Here is a 19,289-nt window from a genome sequence, read left to right as displayed (position 1 = left end):
GCATAGCAGCTTGGGATTCTGTCAGACTTTACTGGAGGACAGGCATATGTCAAAAGATCAAGCATTTGATCTTTGTCCCTCATGTCATTAAAGACAAAAAAATTCAGAATAGATTTTTTTTGATTCAGAACAAACTGAATCACAACAAAATTCAGTTTGAGAGTATATTACATCAAAATAAATATTTTATGCCCAGTTTTGCAACAAAATCCTTCAGTCTTACTAGGGTCTTCTATTCATAACATACTCTTCTAACAGATAGATAAAATTAAACTTAAATCTTATAGATTTTTAAACCTTTATTTAGATTTTTTTTTTCAAAAAGCAGAGAAAATGGTAAGTAATTGGTGAAACACAGCGTTCTACTCTTCAACAAAGTATCTCTCATTGCACAGGTTGTGATAAATAAAACAGTTAAACATTTTGCCTTCTAATTTGATATCTTATTTACATAACGCTGATTTTCTCAAATATTTATCCTTTGCTGATATAATTGATTATTACAAAAGGGATGCCACCATGGAACGTGTGTATCACAGTGTAAGGACGGTTCAAGATATAGTTTCTGCAGTTTTAGGTAATAAAATCTGTATGGTCATTCCCATTCTCTGCATTATTTCAGTTCTAACTTCCTGGCCACTAAACACTCATCAGAAATGCAAGTGAAGCAGCTGTTTTTTGCAATGAATGACAATTTCATTTGCATGAATTTGCAGAAGTTTTATGTTTAATCTGCTACTGGATAGGATTATGGAGGTTTTTTTTAATTCTTGGTCATTCCAAAAGATTACATATGTGGACAGTTTTTTCTAGATTTTTACCTATCCAATATGGTTCACGCCTGTGTAAGGTACATTTTTTTTATTGTAGAGATAGTTACCAAACAAACAGCAGCTAAAATCTTGCTTAAAGATCTGTTTCCATTTTTATGGTTTGGGACTCCAGAGTTTATAGGAAACTGAATGCTAAGTTGTTCCTGCTCACTAAACGAGTCTTATAACCAATAGCTCAGCAGGGGATAATATCAGAGTTGGATGAGAAGCTGTGTTCTCCCATTTTCCAAATTTAAAAAAGGAAAAATTCTCACATCACAGTTGGACAAAAAGATTATGTAGTTTTTCACAGGAATTTTAGATGTTTTCCACAAAAATTAAGTGAATCAAAGCAGATATTTTTACACAACATTTGCTTAGCCTGGAAGGCTTAGATAGAGCCAAGGTTTAAGCCCTCCATCTGAATCAGGCAGGTTTTCTGCACTGTAGATGGATATCCTGAATATTTTTCTCCAGTAATATAATGTGTTACTCTGTGTGACTTGAAATACTTTTTTCCCCCACACATATTTGAAAGTTTCATGTTCTGTAGTTTTTTAAAGTCTAAATAGACCACCTGAAAACCTCTGACTGGATCTAATGAATGCATTTTTTCTCTGAAGTTTTCAATCTGTTGATTCATGTCCAGTTATCTCAAGATCGTTAATGTTCTTTCACTAGGTATCCTGTTCATATTAAAGGATCCTGTGGATAAGTTACAAAACTTTACCCCTGTGCTCCAATCATTTCAACTGGCTTTTAGTCAAATTGAGAACATAGTTTTAGTCAGCATTAAAATTGCTGTGTCTAATTTAGCTTAAGGCTGTATATGAACAAGTCCTCTCATAGCAAGCACAAAGGTACTGTTTCACCAATCTTCTGTTTTATCCTAAAATTGGTTTTAACACACTTTTCAGAACTGTGGAAGTACTAAAGGGTTATTAGGCATTTGAATTAAGGGGTCTTATCATTCAATTCATTAACTTCTGGAGAGGGAGTCTGTATCTTCTGTTTATATTCAAGGAAATGAATGTCAAAGATTGCCATGTGTGCGGTGTAAATAAGAAAGGCCACCAGTGTAGAGCTTCCATTTTTGTGATGAGAACATAAAAGTCAGTTGCTTCTGTTCCAGAGGTGATATTTTACTAAAACATCTGCTCTGTTTGCAGAAAGAAGGCAAAACATCTTTTGTTACTGATTTGCCGACTGAGAGGGTTTGGACATCAATTAAATGTAAGCCTTTTGAAAGTCCTTCTATAAACCTTCATGTTTTACTGATAGACTGAGCAGCTCTTTGTTAAAATAAAATTTACTTGACAGACAGAGGAAGTAAACCAAATAAAGGGTGTGAGTTATCATGAAAATAATTGCATTACATCCCTGGAGCACTTTGCTGCTCATCATTAATTTTCTTAGACTGTAATTTTACTATGAAAACTTTGCCATGGGGAATTAAAACATGCTCTCTAAAGTATTAACCATAGAAGAAAGCAATTTTTGTATATGTTCACTGAGGGAAAAAAATATTATGAGTCTGGCTGTTCAGAGTAGCCAAGGGTGACAGAATTTTATAGGAAATAATTTAAGGGATTTTGCATGATCCATTCTTCTTGATGTCTTCAAAACAAGGTCCTTATTCTTTGCAACCACTTTTGAATTAATAAAAGTAAGGCAAGCATTGAATATTGGGATTTTTATTACAATTCTGTGGCTTAAAAACTGGCAATAAAGACAAACACATTATACTTAGTTATTATATATTTACCCTACACCAACATCATGCAAATAACCTATAGAGTAAAGATTCTTTATGTAAAATTTACTTTAATATCTGGACTTATAATTAGGGGCCAAATTGTCATGATTTACAAGGAAGTGGTGGATGCTTGTGTTCATTTGAACACAGACTTTGTGAAAGTCCAAAAATGACCGGTCACTCAATACATGCAAGAAACAGTTTGTAAGAATACTTGGATTTCAGCTCTTTGCTGCACCAGTCATCACGAGAATAAAAGCAACAGTTCAGATTTTTTTTTCTATGCTGCAAGAATACTCTCTGCAGCTGTACTTAATTCCACTGTCAGTATCAGGACCACAAGTAACTTTATTAACAATTGTTTAACCAGTATGTACTCCATGTCCCTGTTGCTAAGTCTGTTTGTAAAAATGAGATCAGCCTGGCTCTTTCTTTCCTTGAATCTTTGAACATGTGATGTTCTAAGGTACTATGAAAATACAATTCTTATTCTAGTATCACCCTTAAAATTGAAAGGATGCAACATAATACAGACTCAAGCTCTTTAAAATTTCCCTCTTTGCATTTGATGCAATTCTTTATGTTGTTATGATACACAAAAAATCTGTTACGCTACAGAAAATACAGGTAGATGAAACTATTTGTAAAAGATTTTTTAAGTCCTGGATATTTTATTCTACTCATATCTCCTAATTTAAACCATTCAGTTGAGGAAGGAAATACTAAATACAGAGAGAAGGCCCCCCCCAAAAAGACACATTTGACTTTGCAAAAGGAGAATGTGCTAGAATAAAAAAAGTAAATTGAAGGCCCTGGAACAATGACTTCTGATGCCTTAATGTGTGCCCCACTTGGTATTTTTAATGCAGATCAGTAAAAAATTGAAACATGTATAGTTTTATGCTGTGATGAACCTGTAGCAATACAATCATAAGAGGTAATTAGTAATACTTACTGGTTGGCAATCTGACCTAAACAAGACAGCTATAAATGGCCTGCTGCAGTAAACTCACAACTGTATGTTTAAAATAGATGATGTGTTTGTCATCTTTAAAAGTGATGAATATTACTCAATAAAAACAAAAAAGCTCAGCATGTCATGCTCAACAAGCATATAGAAAATACTTGCATTGTCCTTTTGAGGCATTTTGTAAATGTTCTGCAAAAGGGAGAGCAGCAGACAAATATTTTTGTTTTCTTTAAAGAATAAAATTAATTTTGTTTTCTATCGGGAAAGATAGAAACAATAAATAATTATGACATGGATAAAATTGATATTCTTGTGTTAATAAAGCTATTATACACACTTCCCCTTGAGAAAGTCTCGTTTTTGGGAAACCAAAGTTGCCTGAATTTCTTCTGCAAAACAGCAAGCAAACTGAAGTGTTTTCATTGCCCATAAAATAGGTGGTAAACTTAAGTGGATTTCCAGAAATTCTCAAGAATTTTACCGCTCTGTTCTACAATCCTATACAATATATGTAAGTGGATAAATAGCCCTTTTTTCTCTATGCAACAATGACATGTTAATTAAGGTCTAAGTACCTGTAGAGAGCATTCATATTAATGACAGTGCAAGTGGCAGAATATTCCCTTGTGAAGTTGTTTTTCAACGTTGCAAATAGGAATAAATAATTTAATTTGTGATCTAAGTTTAATATGGAAATAACTGAGAAAGAATTGGCAGATAATGCCTTAAGACATTTTGCATATTTTCCTTTTTTCTCCTTTTCCACTTGAAAGTGCTCAACTGAGTCTGAATTTAGGCTTTAAATGTCAAAGTGGTTTCATAGTAGATGGTGCAATGAATGGACAGTTCATGAGCTAGTTTTGTAAAGCTTTAACACTGGATCTTAATTTCTTGAACCAAACCAAAAAAGATTAAATGTTGTGTTTCTATTTCCAGCTTTTTTAAGTGGGTTAGGGGCCTTCTCCTTTGGAGCCATTTCTCGTTACTCTCTGTTATTACTGCAACATGAATACTGCTGAGGATTGGGTTCAACTGGCATTCAGGTTCACAGTCCACATTGTGGTTGCTTGAAACTCTTTCTTTCCTTCAAGGATTATTTTTATTTAATTGCTAAAAGCCCACAAACTAACCATTTCAAAGGGGGAGATCTTTCTAATATAGAACAGTAAATTCCCCCATAAAAATGGAGTAAAAACAGTCTTATGTGTCCATAAGAACCTGAGAACAGTTTAGGACCAAAGTAACCCACAGGCTTCACACTGCACTGTTTTGCTTTCTTCATGCAGAGGAAAGCAAAAAAGGTGCCATGGAAAAGAATTACAGAGTTACTGTGTCTCTGTACACTTACAAAGTGGAGGGAAAGGCAATTTACCTAGAAAGACCCAGAAATGTCTAGAATTAAAGCACAACAGATCCTGGACACACCTAATACAGTATGACTTTATTTTATGTTTTACTCAAGAGTGAGCTGTGTCTTACTCAGTCAGCTAGAGAAAATTAAATTAGTTAGTACCTGATGGAAAAAAAGCATTAGAGACTGTCTTTCAGGCTCAGCAGTGTCTACAGAGAGGGCAAAGTTCCCCCGTCTGAATTATTTTGAATCCAGACAGTAAAGTGTTGTTTTACCAGCAAGACTGGTTTGCTGTGAACACAAGGACCGACATGCTACCAGCAGCAAAATCACCAGCTGTTTGTTTCAGTGTTTAAAAGCTTGGGGAAGCTTTCAAAAAAATATTAGTCCTGCCTTTCTACTCTGGCCTCAGGGAATCTAGTGGCAAATCTGCGTACTTTACAGAATGTCATCCATGGGATAAGATGACTGAGTTCTATGTTGATATACATGGGCTAAAATGAACATAACTGTGGCAATTAATATTTTCATTTAAATTTAAGTGAATGTTTTTGTTATGATGCTCTTTTCCAAAGCAATAAACAAGAAACTGTTGGAATATATGAAGAGTTGATTCTGACATTAACATTCACACAGGTAAAAAAATTTGTATGTGCATTCTGTAAAAAAAGTTGTTATAGATCATCATTATCTCTCATTGGACAGCATGTCTCACTCTTTTGAAACTTTTGATTGAGACCAGCATTTATATAGGTCTCACTATGACTAACTTGTGCTTAGCCAGGCAGAGCATTTTAAGAACTCCAGTTCCCAAACCATCCAAGAAATATCATGAAAAAGAGGAGAAAATTAAAAGCATGAGTTGCAAGGTAGGAGTTTCCATATATTCTCTTTGTGAATGTACATCGATCTCAAATATTGATGTCTGAGATGTTCCTTCCATCTCTAAGGCAGAAACCAAGAGTCCTGTGAACTTAAAAATGAGGGCTCAGAGGAAAAATGTTAAACAGCTCTCAATGGATGTGGATGGCTGCTTTTAATTCCATGGGGGTAGGAGAGAATATTAATGTTGTCTGTATTGAAATAATTAAAAGATGTTATTATAGTTGGTCTTAAATGCAGAATTCTAGCTCGAGTCTGCATTATTTCTGCAAGGCGCTGTAGTTGGAGTCCTGCCACTGGGAAATCTCCCAGCAGTTCGTATGGCTACTGTTTTACTTTGCTTGGCTCAAAAGAAAGGAAAAAAAGCTGTGTGGAAAAATCACGGATCATAGGAGGAATTGCAGTGCCTCTGCAAACTCACGAAGTGCAGGGCCAGGTAATTATCTAGAAAGGCTGAGAAACATCAGCCAGTAAAGCAGAGCAGCTGCTGACATGCCCATGCAGGAGCCGTGCTGTACTCACCACCACAATACGCAGTGGGTGACTGTCACCTGGGGAATAGGACACATAGTTTCACGTCTACAAAGTGGCACAAGAGCCTCTGATCGCTGGTGGTTACCACCTGCAATAGAAGTCACAAAGAAGTCACTTGCTATGTGCAAGGTTTTCCAGACTCTCCAGATCTATAGGGTAACACACATCTGAGTATGTGAGTGACTTTGCATGGGCTTGTATGTGTTTGGTTTAACAGCTCCCTGATCAGAGGACCTGTGGTAGTTAAATGCCACAAAGTGGATGGATTCTTATCATGAAACTGAAACAGGGGGAGGTAGACATTTGAAACCAAAGCTTCAAAGCAGTTTAATTGTGACAGTCACATTTTTCTCATACTTTAAGACCATTTTAGTTACAAGTCCTATTCAGATAAACATCCTTACCTCATAGTCAGGTTTAAATGCCTACATACTTACTGTTCTTTTCATAGTAAAACTATTAAAATTACTTAATAGTCAGCTAAATTTCAGTAGCCTCAGTTTGAATTGGTTATCAAAGACCACAGCTAGATTTATGTTTCTGTAGTGTCTAAGGTTTTAGAACCTTCCTTTATTGTAATCTGTAGGTACTACTGTGTATTTCAGTTTTCTTGAAGGGTAATTTCAGTGTGCATTTTTAAGGTGCATGGCCAGATGTTACAGCCATAGTCATGGACTTCATATACAAACACAAGGAGTCTGCAATTCCAGTGTACATTATTTAGTTTTCAAAACAAGATTAAGATTTTATATAAATACAGGAGTAGATGGAGGAATATAAATGAGAGACTTTTCCCATATCCCTTTTAGTAAACCTCTATAGAGAACACCACATGTTCATAGTATAATTCAAGTGTTGGGTATCTGCTTTTAGCAGAATATGTTGAAAATGTGTCTCATCCTTATTAGAATAATTATTTCAGGAAAAGTGCACTTATAAACTGTCACTCTCTAGCAGAGATGTCAGTGATGTCAGACGTCACACACAAGCTCAAATCAACCTACTTCCCAAAAACATGTCAGCAGAAGATGGGAGATTTTGTTTTCCACATTAGCACCATATAACACCTGCTGACCTGATCAGCTTTCCAAAATGGGAAATGCTTATTGGCCAGCAGTACCCAAAAGGAATTAAGAGCTGATGAACATGGGTTTACCATACATAGGAAGTAGTGTCAGCAAAAGCCTGCGCTGCTGGTGTAATGCTCCTTCAATCTGAAGAGGATTGCCACAGAAGGATTATGTGTTTGCAGGAAACATGCTGTCCTGTATGAGAAGACAAGGAAGGGAATTTCTCACCACTCTCTTCTTTTTCTTTGCCCAAATAGACTTTGTTTCTACAGAGATGAGATTGAGTAGTATATTTTCTTCTGTTTTTCTTTTTGATTGCTTTTACTATATTTTCAAAGACTATGAAAAATATTACTTGTACATATTCAAATATTAAAAAAAAAAAAAGAATTTTCATAGCAAAAAATTTCTGAGACAAGAACTGTTTTTCCCCCTTTCAAAATGTTTGCATGAAAAAAACAAAGCAAAAGCAAAAGCAACCCACAAATTGCTCAGCGCTCTTACAAACCTTCTTAGTACAGCAAATCTCCCACCAGATTCAGTGGGATGTCATTGTGTAGCTTGCTTTGGATTAATTTAAAAGGGATAGTGCAGGCAAATCATTACCAAAACAGATTTCCAAAGAACGTCTTGCTTCATGTAGTCAAAATTCATCATAGTTGTGCATGCAGCAGAATGCACAACAGATTTTCCAGCCTGTGGGAAGAGTAAACAACTTCTCACACTGAGGTTTGTAGCAGTGTCAGATACTTAATATGTCAGCACATTAAACACTGCAGTGCCCAGTTTTTAAATATCTTAAATACCTGCTCTGGAGCATACTGTCCTAGCTTTGAGTGTCTGGGTTTCCTAAAGCCATGCCTGGAACAAGAGTGAAGGATGTCTAATCATTGAACCAGCAATAGCCACCATGCTGTACAGAGAAAGGGACCTCACATGGTATTCTGCTAAGGATGCTCCAGTGTCAGGTAGGACAATTTAACAAGACTTGAAGCCAAGGATGGACCAAACAGAATTTCTCTGTCTTCCTGTAGCATAGGAGATGTGTTGTTATGCTCTTCCAAACTGCAAAGTTTCTCTAACCCAGGGACTGAGGGTTAAAGATAGAGATAAATGCAGGAAACCATCCAGAGGTATAACACCAGCACGCCTGTCCTCTGTAAAAGAGGGTGTGTCACACAAACTGTTCACTTCAGCTTAGTCTTGACTGAAATGAAACTGTCACATACACTGAAGAAAAAGTTATAAAGGAAAAATCTCTGCAAAGTAATAAAAGATATCTATGACTTCATAAAACATAAAATCTTGGTTTCCCTCTAAATTTTTAGAATCTTAAGTGAAGGAAGAGGTACTGAAATTGATATAGATGCTGATGGAGACCTGAAGGTACTAGGATGTCCTTTTTCTGAAAAGTCCATGAGAAATTTATTGGAAAACAACATGTTGACTTGTACAAAGCCGACTCAAAAAATATTAAATTCTTGACACACTAATGCTGATTCCTGCAATGATATCTAATGATATATAAAGAGCAAGAATTTGACACATTACCTTTTGATTTGAGAGGGAAGCAAGGTCTCTTTAGGACTCAATAATACCATAAATATTGTCTCACATGTACCCAGAATCTACAACAGAACTTTGCTCATATTAAAGGCCAAAACTCCAAGCATCTCAGGTGGTTCTTAGTGTAAGGGAACTAATTTCTCAGAAAGCTTAAGCATAACCAATGAGAAGTCAAAAATCCCATGCAATAGGAGAAAATTTGTGTAGGAAAGAAAGCAATGGGTAAGGTCTGTGTACAGGTAGTAAAGAGAAATTAGTTTGTGCTTGACAGCAGCTGCTGGATTAGTTTTCAGTGATCAATGCTTTCAACTCTAGATAGGATGTATTGTAATAACTCATTTGACTCTCTTTTTACTAGTAGGCATTTATGAACCTCAGTCATCACAGCTTTGAAGACAGAAGTTTTTTCCCCTCTTTGGGTTTTCTTCCTTCCAGTCAGCTGTAGAAAGGCGACCCATTTGCTGGTTCCTTTCTTCAGTGTTGTCTAGTTTGCTTCTGTGTTTTCCATGCCCACAGGGAACAGCTGCTGTGGTCTGCACCGTGAGATATTGTGAAAACCTACAATGTCCTTTCAAAGAGAAAAATTTGCATTAATTTTTTTCTAAAATTTGGTGATCTTGTAATTGTGAATTTGTTTTCTTAGGATTATCAAAATAAGACTTTTTTGTCTTGGTTCCTTAGAAGAGGCTCTTTCATTTGAAGACTTCGTGTTGTTAGTCTCAGCCATGTTGTAGAACAAAGTTTGCTGGATAGTCAAGACATGCAGTTGATTCATGTCAGTTAAGACCAAGGGACCTGAAAAAACCCTGAATTAAGAGGCCTGTGGCACTAGAGTTGAAAGATTATCAAAGTTGAGTAGTTTTGAATAAATCTTGGTTTCAGTAGTGATATTTAGAATATTGTTAATGAGATAATGAAAAACATATCAATTAAAGGATAATGTTTGTCATGTATATTTAGATCATACTCTCATACCTTTGAACACATGCAGGTCACATATTCAGATGAAAAATTCTGAGGAAATTGTTAGGTTATTCTTGTATATAACTCGCTGTGCAGCTATTTGAGCATTCTTGAATATTTCCATACTTTTTGAATAATTTTTGCTTCATTGCATAAAACTGTTTGTTTACACAAAATAAACTACATTTTTAAGCTGTTTCTTTCTAAGCTGATGCTTCTTAAGTAGCCAGAGATTTGGAAAAGTGTAAAGAGCAGATCTGGAAGTGTTTGCCTTAAGTGTGGGAATCAACTAATAAAGTGCATAATTCTTACTGGCAGCAACCTTTACTGTCTTGTGACTGATGGTAGCTACCTCAATATGCATTTGGTCAGCCTGTAAAGGGATATGTTTCTTTTTCCTACAATATTGCTTGTTACCCAGCACCTCCTGTGCCTTGTCCTGATGAAGTTGCTTGAATACCTTTTCTGAATATAATTTTTCTACTGAAAACATTACATTTTGGTATCGCCTATGCACAGCTCCCAAAGACTACAACAAGTTTGTTCACACTGGTGTATTTCCATGGAGGTAGAACATTTGTCAATTTACTATACTTATGTAGACTTAATTGCTGTCAGATGTTTTTCCTGTACTAACAATACTAAAAACTGTTGCTCTGTTCACAAATTTAATGAGGGAGACAAAAGTGGTTTAACATTGCCTAATTATTTTAGCCTTCATTTCTTAGTCTGTATTGTCCAGTCCACTACCAGTCTCTTCTGTCCAAATTTTGCCCAAATTTTTCCACTGATTTTTAAGAAGGTTGTGGCAAGATGTACATGTACTACCACATGAGAGAAATCCTTCCTTCCTTCCTTCCTTCCTTCCTTCCTTCCTTCCTTCCTTCCTTCCTTCCTTCCTTCCCTTCCTTCCTTCCTTCCTTCCTTCCTTCCTTCCTTCCTTCCTTCCTTCCTTCCTTCCTTCCTTCCTTCCTTCCTTCCTTCCTTCCTTCCTTCCTTCCTTCCTTCCTTCCTTCCTTCCTTCCTTCCTTCCTTCCTTCCTTCCTTCCTTCCTTCCTTCCTTCCTTCCTTCCTTCCTTCCTTCCTTCCTTCCTTCCTTCCTTCCTTCCTTCCTTCCTTCCTTCCTTCCGCCACTCTTCCTTCCTTCCGCCACTTCTTCCTTCCTTCCTTCCGCCACTTCCTTCCTTCCTTCCTTTTCCGCCACTTCCTTCCATTCCTTCCTTCCGCCCTTCCGCCACTTCCGCCACTTCCTTCCTTCCTTCCTTCCGCCACTTCCCCCTTCCCTTCCTTCCTTCCGCCACTTCCTTCCTTCCTTCCTTCCGCCACTTCCCTTCCTTCCTTCCTTCCTTCCGCCACTTTCCTTCCTTCCTTCCTTCCTTCCTTCCTTCCTTCCTTCCTTCCTTCCTTCCTTCCTTCCTTCCTTCCTTCCTTCCTTCCTTCCTTCCTTCCTTCCTTCCACTTCCTTCCTTCCTTCCTTCCTTCCTTCCTTCCTTCCTTCCGCCACTTCCTTCCTTCCTTCCTTCCTTCCGCCACTCTTCCTTCCTTCCGCCACTTCCGCCACTTCCTTCCGCCACTTCCTTCCGCCACTTCCTTCCGCCACTTCCCCTTCCGCCACTTCCTTCCGCCACTTCCTTCCGCCACTTCCTTCCGCCACTTCCTTCCTTCCGCCACTTCCTTCCTTCCGCCACTTCCTTCCTTCCGCCACTTCCTTCGCCACTTCCTTCCGCCACTTCCTTCCGCCACTTCTTCCGCCACTTCCTTCCTTCCTTGCCACTTCCGCCACTTCCCTCACTTCCGCCACTTCCGCCACTTCCGCCACTTCCTTCCGCCACTTCCGCCACTTCCGCCACTTCCTTCCTTCCGCCACTTCCTTCCTTCCTTCCTTCCTTCCGCCACTTCCTTCCTTCCTTCCTTCCTTCCTTCCTTCCTTCCTTCCTTCCTTCCTTCCTTCCTTCCTTCCTTCCTTCCTTCCTTCCTTCCTTCCTTCCTTCCTTCCTTCCTTCCTTCCTTCCTTCCTTCCTTCCTTCCTTCCTTCCTTCCTTCCTTCCTTCCTTCCTTCCTTCCTTCCTTCCTTCCGCCACTTCCTTCCGCCACTTCCTTCCTTCCTTCCGCCACTTCCTTCCGCCACTTCCTTCCGCCACTTCCTTCCGCCACTTCCTTCCTTCCTTCCGCCACTTCCTTCCTTCCTTCCGCCACTTCCTTCCTTCCGCCACTTCCTTCCGCCACTTCCTTCCTTCCTTCCGCCACTTCCTTCCTTCCGCCACTTCCTTCCGCCACTTCCTTCCTTCCTTCCGCCACTTCCTTCCTTCCTTCCGCCACTTCCTTCCTTCCTTCCTCCCTCCCTCCCTCCCTCCCTCCCCTCCATCCTCCCTTCCTCCCTTCTGTCTACTCCCTTTTTCATCCAGTTCCTTTGGTCTCTCATTATGTACATTATATTAGAAAACCTCTCCATAAAATAATATACCAACATCCTCAGTCAGCTCTCGAAGTGTCCACTTTCATGATGATAAGAACCAGGACAGCCAGGGAAGCCCTGATCTTTTATAGTCGGCTGTTTAAAACACAGAATGTCTTCATGTCTCTATTGTGTGACAAACATAAAACAGTAATAGGCCTCACTTCTGAAAGCAATGTTAATTTAAAAAATATTTGTACCATTATTTTGTTTGCTAATAAAAAGCAATATGGAAAACTTTGAAACACTTCTGTATAAAAATAAACCTTGAGAGTAGATCTAAACCTTCTCACTAATATAAGTATTTAATTGATTGACTTCAAACATTTTTAATAAGGATCTTCATGATAATCTGAAAAAACAGACAAACAAACAAACTTATGAAAGCAGGATTTCTCTGAAAGAACTAAGTGGTCAAAAAGTAATCTTTAACTGAAAATGTTCTTCTAAGGTGTGGGTTTTTCTCATAAATATTATAAATCTCATTCTTTGAAAACAAATACATACCACAAGTAAGACCTAGTCAGAGATGGGTTTGAATAGGAAACAGTGAAGTTCTAAATCTGAAGGAAGGTTAAAAAAAAAAAGCCAAAAAGCAGACAGAATGTATCTACTCAAAAGTTATACTCAAGAAATTTCATTTTTCAGAAAAGCTGTGTTTTCATCAGGACTGAAAACGATGTCTAATACCACTGCTCATTATAGCAGTAAGAGGCAACTTTACAATACAGATTAAGTTTCTCTGACTTTATGGCTTAAACTTTCTTTCAAGTTTAGCATCTTCATTACTTGTAACAACATAATCCAAATTTAAACGAAAAAAATTAGAATCTTCAAACACAGGGTTTTTTTAAGAAAGGACCTTTAAGATTATCTAGCTCCAACACTTCTGCCATGGGCAGGGACACCTTATACCAGTTTACTCGGAGACACATCCAGCCTAGTCTTGAACATCCCAGGAATGGAGACTCCACAACCTCTCTGGACGATCTGTTCCATGACTCACCACACTCACTGTAAAGAATTTCTTCCTAATAGCCAATCTAAACTGGCCATCTTTCAGTTTGAAGCCATTACCCCTTGCTCTGTCACTACATGCCTTTGTGAAAAGTTCCTCCCCAGCCTTCTTGCAGACCACTTTTTGGAACTGAAAGGCCAAAATAAGGTTATTCTCTGAGTTGAATAGTCTTATGACTTCATAAGTCCTTTGATCACCCTTGTGTCCTTCCTATGGAATTGGTCCCACAGGTCAAAAGCTTTCCTGTTCTGGGGACCCTGGCTCTGGATACAGTACTCCAAATAGAATGGAGAACATAGGGAGAGAATGGAGGGGGAGAATCACTTCCCTTGACCTGCTGGCCACTCCTTTTGATGCAGCTCAGGATGCAGTTGTCCTTCTGGGCTGCAAGAGTACATTGCCGGGTCATGTCAACTTTCTTGGCTGAGTCTTTCTCTGCATAGCTGCTGTCAATTCATTTGCTGTCCAGCCTGTATTTGTGCTTGGGATTGCCCTGATATAAAGCCTGCACTTGGCTTTGTTGAACTTCATGAGATTTACACAGGCCCGCCTCTCAAGCCTTCCAAGGTCCCTCTGGATGGCATCACTTCCCTGCAGTGTGACTGTATCACACAGCTTGATGCTGTCAGTGACCTTGCCAAGGGTGCACCCAGTCCCATCAACTGCGTCACCAATAAACACTAAACAGTGCCAGTACTGACCGTTGAGGAGACCACTCATCACTGCTGTCCGCTCTCTAGTTTTGGAGTAGACCATCCAAGTCCTTATCCATCAAGTGGCACATCCATCAATTCCTCGTCTTTCCCTTTTAGAGATGAGGATCTCATGTGGGACAATGCCCAGTGCTTTGCTCAAGGCCAGACAAATTATATTTGTTTCTCTTCCCTACTCACTTAATGTGTAACAGCGTCATAGGCAGCCTCCAAATTTGTCAGGCATGATTTGCCCTTAGTGCAGCCATGTTGGTTGTCACCACTTGCCTCTTTATTTCACATGCATGTTCACATGGTTCCAGAGGGATCTGCTCCATAATCTTGCTAGACCTTGAGGTGAAATTGCCCATCCTGTAGCTCCACATGGCTTCAACTCTTCCCTTTTAAAAATTGGTCTCAGGTTTCCTCTTTTGCAGTCAGTGAAAACTTCACTACAGTGTCATGACTTCTCAAATATGATGGATAGTGGCATAGCCACTTATTTGGCCAGCTCCTTCAGGACCCTCAGAAATATCTCATCAGATTCTCTCAACCTGTGAAGCTTCAAGTTCCTTAGATGTTTTTTAACCTGATCTTCTCCTAGAGTAGGCTTCATTGTCCTAGTTCCTAGCAAACTTTCTGTAATCTGAACAATGTGACTGATTTACTTGCCTGTGAATCCTGAAGCAAAACAGTCATTGAGTACATCAGCCTTCTCAATATCATGAGTAACCAGGTCTCCTATTTGCTTCTGGAGAGGGCACACATTTTCCCCAGTCTACATTTTATCACCAATGTGCCTATAAAATCTTTACTTGCTCCTCTTGACATCCCTGGCCACATTTACTTCTATCAGGGTTTAACTTTCCTAACCTGATTCTTGTCTAGAATTGTTCTGGACAATTTCTATGCATTCCTTCCACTGTCTGTAGGCTTCCTTTCTGTATTTGATTTTGTCCAGGAGCTCTTTATTCATCCACACAGGCCTTCTAGTATTTTTACCTGACTTCCTCTTTGGAAGTTGCATGTTGGAGTGTATTGCTCTTGAGCTTGGAGGAAATGATCATTAAATATCATCCATCTCTCTTGGATGATATTTATCTCAAGTCTCAATCCCAATGGCACTCTATCAAGGAAGTCCTTCAGGCGGCCAAAGCCTCTGTTGAGGCCATCTCTGTTCAAATCCAGCACAGTGAGCTCCCTGTCTGCTCTCCTCGTTTCCCTAAGGATCTTGAACTCCACTGCTTCACAGTCACTGCAGCCCAGCCTGCCCTTCAGATTCTCATTCCCCACCAGGCCCTCCTTGTTAGTGAGAATGAGGTCCGGCTTAGTGCCTCTCCTCCTTGGCTCCTCTATCACTTGGAGAAGGAAATTGCCATCAGTGCATTCCAAGAACCTCCTGGATTGCTTATGCTCTGCTGTGTTCTCCCTGTAACAGGGGTTTGAAGGCTCCTGAAGTCCCCCATGAGGATCAGGGCTTGTGAGCATGAGGCTGCTCATACACCTCTGTAGCAGGCCTCATCAACTCTGTCTCCCTGGTCAGGCAGCCTGTAATACACCCCCACAATAAATCGCCTGTCCCTGTCCCCCTTGAGTACTAATCCAGAAGCTCTCAGTCACTTCATCATCCATTCCCAAGATGGAGCTGCAAGCATATCCACATCCATCCAGTGGATGACGCTTCCTCATCATCTTCCTGGACAAGCCTACCAGGAGCAGACAGTCTGTCAGAGACCAACAGAACTGCGCCAATCCATATGGGAAGGTAAACACAGAAATCAGAACTACAGCAAGGCGGGTAGGGTGGAAGCTTTTTAGGTAAGGGGCCAGAACAAGGAGAGTAGAGGAGTCTGATTCTGGAAACCACATCAGCAATGTGATCCCTGAGCAAGTTCACAGTGACAAAGTAGAAGTCAAACCCTGCAACAGCAAAGTACCTGGCTGAGCACTGGTGCAGCTGCCATGGAGTTCAATTATCAACTGCCTGAACTTTTCTGCAGCTCCCAAGCAAAGCAGAAAGCCCCTGTGCTGCTTTTCACGCCTCATTCACACGACTTTTTTACATCAGCCTCATCCCAGGCTACACAGAAAGGATGTCAGAACCAGCCTTGTACAGAGGCATCCAAATATGTAACAGGAATGAAAAAACTAGGATACCAGGCCTCAGTAAAGCTTTTGAAGGTTCACTGGACTCCCATTGGGAAAGTCTCTCCTTTTCGCTTCACAAACTTTGTAACTTGTTCAGAAGAGCCTATTCATCCATATCTCCCATTTTGTCACTTTACAACAACATAGTATAAACATACCTAAGGACAAGCAACTAACTAAAAGAGTGATTTGAGGTTCAGAACTGGAAAAGAGCAGAACTGACTACAGAGCATTTCTGGTTCAGTAAGTTTTCGGTGGCTAACTTGGTTGTTTGAAGTGCAGTATGTTCAGGTTTTATTTATCAGAATCAAGAGAAACAAACACAATATCACTGGTTAGAAGGGATCAGCTGCTGCAGTGGGAAGGGAATTTATTTCTGGGATCATCACAGGGACACGAGAAAGGAAAGGCTTCTTTTCTTCCACTTATAATATCTAATTATTCCTGCTTTTTGGCAAAACCTCATTAGGTAGGAAGAAGGAAAATAGCCACAGAAAAAAGCCTGTGGTAGGTTGCCCTGAGGTAGGACAGCAATCCCCATCTCTGAAGAAAAAGAACGTATTTCATATTTTCATTAGAGAGCAATCCTCAGGCTTCTCTCTTCTCTCAGCAGGCACAGCTTAGGGAAAAAATGCCCTAAAAGAATGCCCAAAATGGCCTCAAAAATGCCCAAAAATGCCCTGCCAAATGGCAGGCCCTCCCGCCACTTTCTGAAGCTGCAGCATAGGTGGATAAAGGTGGGATAAACCACACAGGTTGTGTCTGCCACAGCAGTGTTTAAGATACCTGATTTTCAACCTTGCAACTAAGCCAATAGAAAACATGTGAGCTGGACATCCTTTTCAAAGTGATGAGGAGCAAGTTCTGAGAATGTGTAACATTTCTCAGAATTGTTTTTTTGAAAACATGTAGAGAAATTCAGAGATTAAGAAGCCAGAAGTCTGACAAAATTCAACCTCAATTATTTTAATTTTTTTTTCTTGAATAATAGCATTATTGAATTGCTGAAAATGTTAAAAACTTGATCAGTATATTACATGTTATCAGAGACAAAGGAAACAAGATAGATACAAGTCTTGGGGTGATGGTACTTCAGTAGTTCTATTGCCTTGATGTGGGCTACCTTATGCAAATATAAACTAGTCCAGAGTATGTAATCCTCTCCTTTGAAATGTCATTTAAGTCTTTATTTCTCTATGGTGTATGAACATATAGTTTCATTCAGGCAGCTAGATGATCTGCAATTGATAGAAGCAAAAATTAGAAGTTTTACTTGGCTATAATGTAAAAGTCGAGTTCATCTGTCCCAAAAGGTTCTGAATATCTTATAAGCATGGATAAGTAGCCAGCAATGTCCTCCTGTCCCTCTCAATTTCTATAATATAATGACCCTACACTAACACTTTGCTGAGAAAAAGTTCAAATAGCCAGTTCAGCAAACCAGGTGCAGTCATGGGATGTGACTTTTCTTTGTTAGACACATTTCAAGAATAGTTTTTAAACCAGCCAATGAGACTGGAAACAGACCTGGATGCATAAAAAGAAAAATTCAAAGCTGAGCCTATAAACAGCTCTGTGTTTTTTATTTAGCTAATTTAATTACATGAACTTAAAACAGACTAAACAGCAACATTCTTCTATAACTTGATGTATTTTAGATGCTGTGAGTGTTTTCTTGTGGGAGAGAGAAGAGAAGAACACAGAGCTCTCTCTGAAAGCAATTAAATACTAATAACAGAGAGTGACATCATGCTGCATGACTTCTTCAATTAGAACACCAAGCCGTTTCTGACTTAATCATTCCCACTTGTTAATTTGTTCTCTAGAACTCTTAGCAGACCTGCTTCTTGTCCCAGTTTATAACAGGATTTCTGATTCTGGCACCTTTAAAACAGAATTTCGGTTGGATGCAGACTTCTATTAAAATAGAATCTTGTATTTTTTTCCTACAGCAGAACAGGACATTGATAACTCACATGAAAAAATTAATAAAAAGTAAATAAATTTCCAGGCATGCTTTCATTTGCTGTTTAGCAAGATTGGGGACCGAATCCTCCTTCTACTGAGACTAATAACAAGTTTTGCCATTGACTGCAGCAGAAAGCAAATTTAGCCCAGTTTATGTAAATTATTGCCCCTTCCCAAGGGCTCACCATATAGTTGATAAGAAAACTGAGATTTTTACATCAAGTAAAATAAGTATTTGGGGGAAAAAAGGTTAATTTGTAACACTAAATATTTAAAGGGTACTACCAGAGTAGGAATAACTAGGGATATTCCTATTAATTATAAGAAACTATGTGATTTGGGTCTTGCTATGCATATTGATTTTTGGTTCTCTAACCTGAAGATATTTCCCGTTCTGTGTTCATATTTATGAATATCAACATGTTGTTTAAGGCTTTTATTTTTCAGTCTTTTGTGTTCTAAATCTAAATGACTGACATTTCAATTACCTTCTTCAAAGTAGTACAGCAACAAGTTACTACCTGTTTCCTTAAAAGTCATTAATAACTTTAGAAAGATAACTTGAGAGCAAACTCTTGCTTTCCATCCTCAGAGCAGGTTTGACTCGTAGGAGGTAATTTTCCATTGACATCATTGATTCCAAAATCCTTTCTATTGATTCCAAAATATTTTCTAATAATCAACCAGCCTCTCTAACAGTTATTACAGCTCCTTATCTTGCATATGATTTTGACTGAATTGACAGTGTTTGTCAGGGTAATTGTTTGCAAGGCTGTCAGAGCTATAACTGGGCCTGTGAGGTGTACTGAGGCTTGTCCGAGCTGAGTGTGTCCTGGACAGTGTAACTGAAGACAAAAATTATAAATATTATAACTTTTTTTGCAAAAAATGTTCAAAGAGAGGAAATAAAGAAGAGAGGAGAAAAAATATAGGTGGTGAATAAACAACAAACATTAACAAGAGATAAAAAACATCCAAGATCTGCAACAGTTTTGGAGGGAATAAAATATATCATTGCATTTGAAAGGGATAATATGATTTTTAAATACCTTTTTTCATCAAATTTTTTGAGCTCAATATCTTTGAAATTAAACTCAGATAAAT

The sequence above is a fragment of the Zonotrichia leucophrys genome, chromosome Z (assembly GCF_028769735.1).
Source record: "Zonotrichia leucophrys gambelii isolate GWCS_2022_RI chromosome Z, RI_Zleu_2.0, whole genome shotgun sequence".
Taxonomy (NCBI): Eukaryota; Metazoa; Chordata; class Aves; order Passeriformes; family Passerellidae; genus Zonotrichia; species Zonotrichia leucophrys.
Note: the sequence above shows the minus strand (reverse complement) of the source record.